This window comes from Amaranthus tricolor, chromosome 14 (assembly GCF_026212465.1).
Source record: "Amaranthus tricolor cultivar Red isolate AtriRed21 chromosome 14, ASM2621246v1, whole genome shotgun sequence".
Classification (NCBI taxonomy): Eukaryota; Viridiplantae; Streptophyta; class Magnoliopsida; order Caryophyllales; family Amaranthaceae; genus Amaranthus; species Amaranthus tricolor.
The window spans coordinates 21,458,682-21,464,728 of record NC_080060.1 but is presented as its reverse complement, the minus strand read 5'-3'; the positions used below and the strand labels follow the sequence as shown (position 1 = coordinate 21,464,728).

Sequence of the window (6,047 nt, the reverse complement as noted above, 5' to 3'; positions counted from 1 at the left end):
GCTCAACGTAAGGTTATAGACCAGCGTATCATAGCAGGGCCATCGAAGACAAGCCATCAACAAAGAAACCAACAATACACGTCAGTAACCAACAACATGTTATATATGTAACCAATAATCAATTTCACCACCGTAAGCATAATTAGTTTATACTTAACTATTAAAAGTGACCAACAACCCTAAATATAATCAATCATCAAAATCACCATTATTAATCAAAAATAACACTTATCAAAAGCTTTTACAAATTTATCCCAATATCACAAAATCACCAAAATACAAAAAGTAGTACATACTACCTTCTATTTCATCCCCAACACAAACCCTAATTTATTCATTTGCAAATCTCACTTCTAACACTTACTCATTATAAATTCTATCAAGATATAAACTAATTTAAACTAAGATTCATGAAATTTATCCAAACTTTAAAGATTAAAGCATTAATGAAGAAATGAGGGTGAAGAAGCTTAGAAAGATGGAGGAGAGAGAAGAGGTGTGTGTGGGTGGGGGGGGGGCGCAGCCATCGACTGGTGGTGGCACCGGTTGCTGGTGGCGGCAGCCACTGGTTGTGGTGGTGGTGGCTTGGTGTTGTGAGGGAGAAAGATGGAGGAAGGAGAAGAGTGAGAAAGCTTATGGAAGATGAGAAAAAAAAAAAAGAGGAGTGTTTACTTTTAAATTTCAAAAACCCCACTCATACTACTTGTGTATATTATCTACAAGACCCAAATATAACCCTAACCCATACTAACTTTGATTTATTTTAATAATGATATTAATAATCAAAATAATAATAATAATAATAATAATAATAATAATAATAATAATAATCATTGACTACTTAAATAAAAGAAATTAAAAAAATGTATATATTTAAAGGTTAATTCAATTAGTCAACAATAAATATTTTAAATCATTATGTTTTCAAATTATTTAAAAAATTTACAATATTGACGTAATAAATTACGGGGTGTTACACCTTATGTGATGTTTTAGTGGGTTTTAAGTAGGGGTGTTCAAAAATATCCGGTTTAAAAAACCCGAATTGGATTACCCGATATCCGATTTTTAAAACCGGGTAATTTACCCGGTTTACTAAATTTGGATAATTCGGGTCGGGTACCCAGTTTTAAAACCGGGTATTCGGGTCGGATACGAATCGCAAATTTTGGGAAACCGGCTACCCGGTATCCAGTTTGTATTATTTTTTAAAAAAAGAATTATTTTCAAAACCCTAAATCTACCTTGGGCCTTTTGAAATCCCGTTTTTTATCACATATTCCCATCTTGCATCTTCAAATTCGTCCAGACGGCAGATTCCAGACTCCATCTTCACGCCGTCATCTTGCTTCTTCTTCACCATTCACGTTGAGACGTTGACAAGAATCCAGACCACTGCAATTCTTCTTCTTCACCGTTTTTAATTGGGTAAGTTTCTTTCAGTTCATCACCATTCTTCTTCTTCTCAGGATTTTTTTAATCCGAAACAAATCTGGTTTTTGGTACTTATTTAATTTTTTTTGCCATTTTCGATTTTGTCATTTGTGTGTTTTAATTTAAGTTTTTTTTTTCAAAGAGATTTAGCCATTTTCGCATTTTCGGTGTTAAGTTGAATTTTGCCTTGAACTTGAATCTATTGTATTTTGTATGTTCTTCATTAGCTAGATTTTCCCCTTTTTTTGGATTTTGCCATTGAATCTACATCAACTTGAAGCTACTGTATTAGTTGGTAATGTTCTTCATCTTTCTTGTATATAGTTTGTATTAGCTGGTAATCTTGATTGAATGTATTTCATAATTTGTGGAGGATATGTAAATTATGCAAAAAAAAGAAAGTCAGATACTCTTTAAAAAAAAAACTAAAGTCTGTATAGAATTTTGCAAGGTGATTGATGAAAGTGAACTCCTTTTCAATATTCAAGGTGTTCTTGATTGAATCTTGATTTTTGAATCTTGATAGAATTAGTTGGTATTCTTGATTGAATCTACAATATTTTGAAGCTACTGTATAGTCTATATTAGACTATTAGTTGGGTTTTATGTTTAATATTTGAAGTTGAATTCTGATATTTAATTTGAATATTATATAAAAAAATATTAAAAGAAATAAGGAAAAAAAACATAATTTTTAGGAAACAATCAAAATCGAGTATCCGGTTTCCGACCCGGTTTAACCGGGCCGGATCCGGGTCACAATTTTAGGTACCCGAAAAAGCGGGTATCCGGATTTCCGAATCCGGGTCGACCCGGTACCAGGTTTTGAACACCCCTAGTTTTAGGTAGTGTTGATATTATTATTTGATGTTTTTGTCTCACATGTTTAAATATTGTATTTTATGTAATTTTGAGGCAAAAATCGAAATTTTATTAGGTTTCGGGGGTGATAAGAGGGTGAAGGCTTGGAGAAATGGCCTAAAACCCCTAAAGAAGTCAAGAAATCGAGCCAAACAAGCCCCAAGGGAAAGAAATGATTCGTACCTAAGCCGTGTTAAAAAGCCACGACCCGTTGCAAAGCAATTGGAGTCTTGAGGCAAAACGACGAGTCGTCCCCAACTTGCCACGACTCGTCGCATAGTTACTGATCTAAGCAGAGCAATCCAAAGACAAATTGATGAGTCATCCCCAATTTGCCACGACTCGTCGCATACTCACTGAAGTCACATATTCCAGGCAGAACAAAAGCGATGACTCGTCGCACCTCTAGTGAGTAGTTTTCCTTTCTAGGGTTAAGGGATAAACCCTAATTCGAAGCATGAAATGATATTTTATCGGTTATTTGTGGGAAATTTGAGTCTATGATTAAACCTATGCTTAATGAATCTTAGTTTAAATATCTTTATTAACCTTTTCAATAAAACGGAAGTTTGAGATTAGGATTAATTTAGGATTGAGATATATTTAAGTTAAATTCCTACTAGTTTAGCCAATAATAGAAAAGTTTGAGGATTAACACTAGTAAGGTCTTAAAACGAAAGGCGATATTGATTAATAGAGCGGAAGCTTGAGATTAATTAGATCACGTTTAATTATGCCAAAGACTCAAATTCATACAATTATGAGAGTAATTCACTCCCATATTAGAAATTACGTGATTCACGACACCCTAAATTTGTCATATTATTATCTTCGTATTAATTATTGTCTTAACTGTAATTATTAGTTCTACTTGCATTAATTTAGTTATTGCCTACAGTAGTATTAGTTTCTCAACCCAACTACTTGTTGATCCGTGTCTCGTAGTCATAAATCGAACAAATTAGTTAACTCGCTTCCCTGAGTTCGACCCGTATTGCTAATTTAACAGTATGGTGACAGTAGGAAGTAGGCTAATTTTCGTTTTCATACTTCATTTTTTTGTGCTTAACATTAGGACTCCTATTTTCTCATCCGAATTCGTGGCCTTCTCTAATGATGTAGGGCCCAAAACCATGAAGTTTCCCATATCTTCATTCAATCTATAAATGAAGGCCCTCAACAACATGGGCTCTGGAAATCTTTCCGAGGAGATGCTCTCTCTATAAACACTCTCTTATACTCATCATTTAAACAGTAACCGTTTCTCGTAGAGTGATCTCTGAATTATGGATCTAAAGTGTTTCAGAATTAGTGCCTTCCAACACCTACTACGTGGTGATTAGTGTTCTTGGTTTTCTTATTTAAACCACAACAAGACATCCCCATTTAAACTCACCACATTCTCATCAATCTTCTCTTCTTCACTTACCCTATGAAATACAAATTGAGGAAGAAAATCCCTCCATATCTTCCCTCCTCTAACTTTGTACACAAACAAAGAAAATCTCAGCCATTCAAATCCCTTTCCTTCCCTTCCCTTACCTTCCATCCATTCACACCCTTAATCTTTTGCGTTCCCTGTCATAGTCTTACATGGGAAAAATATGAGCCTTCCTCCTGTAAAACAAAAAAGGTAGGTAGTGTGTTATGGATCCCATTTGTTTTTCCATTTTGTGAAGTTTTGTGGGTAATAAAGCTAACGACAGAAAAAAAAATTGGGTAGTAAAGAAAAATGAAGAAAGGTTAAAATTTTGTGCATATTAGAACGATATGAGCAAATAGAGAGAGTATGATTGAGACCCACTTTTGTGACATCTCCATATGATTATCATTAAGTATGATTGAGACCCTCTTTTGTGACATCTTCATAATTAAGGAAACATTAACCATAATGATCCAACCTTTTTCTTGATTTCCTTACAATAGTCCTGCATCTTGATAAATTGATTGATAATGAATAATCCAAACTAGTCATTTCGCCCAAAAAAAGTAAAACAAAATTTTGAAAAAGAGGAAAAAGAACAACCTCACCCCTCCCCTTATTTCAACATCGGCGCAATCCCCTTCCCCCTCTCCTTGCACCGTCCACAACCTTTCTCCCTCTTACCAGCGAACGAAACTTTCTCCAGCCATTCCCCCAATTCCGAAGAGCCCCCCTCCCTTTCCCAGCCCCAACGGCACTCCCTCCCCAACCTTCGTCAAACACTTAACAACAATAATCCAATGTCGTGGATAAGGTGCGCGACTAGAGTGATGGTTGAAGTGAGGCTATTGATTTTAATGGTGTTTAGGGTTTAAGGTTTCTTCGGGGTAGTGGTTGTGGTAGGGTGGTTTTAGGGTTTAGGGTTTGGAGATATGTGGAGCTGGGTTTTAGGGAGGGCTAATTTTATTTAAGTTATTTTTTTTAAGTTACCTTTTAATTTTTTAAATTTTTATTTCACTTTTCTTTTTAATTTAGGTAATTAACCTAGTATAACAAGTCACCAATAATACTAGTTGTGTTATGAGTAAACGCGCTCAAAGTTCGGATTAATTATGATTAATAAATATGTGAGATTATTGTTAGAAAATCAAGAAAATGGTGGATTATCAACGTAATTTTTTCTATAATTAATTAATTGAAGATGCTAAATTTTGAGATCTCTAAGAACATTTGTTCCTCCAATTGTGTTCATTAGCATCTTCCGATCACGATAAACTTGCATCTTCCTCCGATACAACTCTCAACTTTCTAGGAAAACAATCTTGATTCTTATGGTTGTGGTTAATAAATATTGTTTTGTTCTTGTTCCATCTTCTTGAATTCCTGTGAACACTCAAGGTTCATAATTTGCTTTACAATCCTACACTAACATCACACAAAGAACAATCACCTCATTAGTGTTTAAACTTGTGTTAAAAGTTATGTAGTGATAAAGATACTTCCTCCTTCCCAATTTTATAGCTACATTTGAGATTTTTAACGTTATTAAGAATAATGTTTTTTGTTTGTTAGTGGTAGTAAAATCAAATGGTTAAGATTAAGAAAGAGAAAGAAAAAGATGAAATAAGTGGTCGATAATGTGGGTAAGTGGTAGGTGGAAGGTGGGATCCATACTTAAAAAAGGAAATATAGCTAATAAGTTGGAACATCCTAATAAGGAAAGTGGAGCTAACAATTTGGGACAAGGGAAGCAAAAGAGTCCGGGATTGTACCATCAAAAAAAGATGAGTGAAGTTTTAATTGGGAATTTATGTAAGAATGGGATCAAACTCCTTGTTAATCATAGTTTCTTTTGCTCGAGCATTAGTATCTTTGGACCTTCAACCAAATACTGTTGTTTTTCTAGGCCCTCCATCTTTGCTTCCTCCCGTAATTGTTCCAAAAAAGGCTTTCCATAAAATCTTCCTTTTCATTGTAGCTATATAATCTCTTGTTGGATTTTCATTTCTTTCCACAATTGAGTGAAGCTCCGTGTCCTTTTCACATTTTGGTGAAAATTTGTCAAATCCCCGTACATTCTCCACCCCTTGAATTTGCTTATTTTGTTTAATCCTTTTCCTCTGAATCCATTCCGTTCTAGATTAAGCTTTATCAACTTAAAAGTTGCACGAATTGGATTGAAAATTGTAACTTTTCGAGTGATTGAACATAGACATGGAATCAACTATTATAATTTTTTGGTCTCTATATCTGATGCGTGAATGGGATGAACGTTCCAAGAACACGAAGACCTCAATCAAGAATCAATGTCGAAGATCAATTTGCACGC

At 34.5% G+C, this 6,047-nt stretch overlaps 1 long non-coding RNA gene across 1 annotated transcript; it reads left to right on the top strand.

The window, feature by feature from the left end:
- Nucleotides 1-1,254: 1,254 nt before the first annotated feature.
- On the top strand, nt 1,255-5,628 carry LOC130799147 (uncharacterized). Its single transcript, XR_009039223.1, has 2 exons — nt 1,255-1,428; nt 2,372-5,628. It is a non-coding gene; the product is annotated as an uncharacterized LOC130799147 (long non-coding RNA).
- Nucleotides 5,629-6,047: the final 419 nt, after the last annotated feature.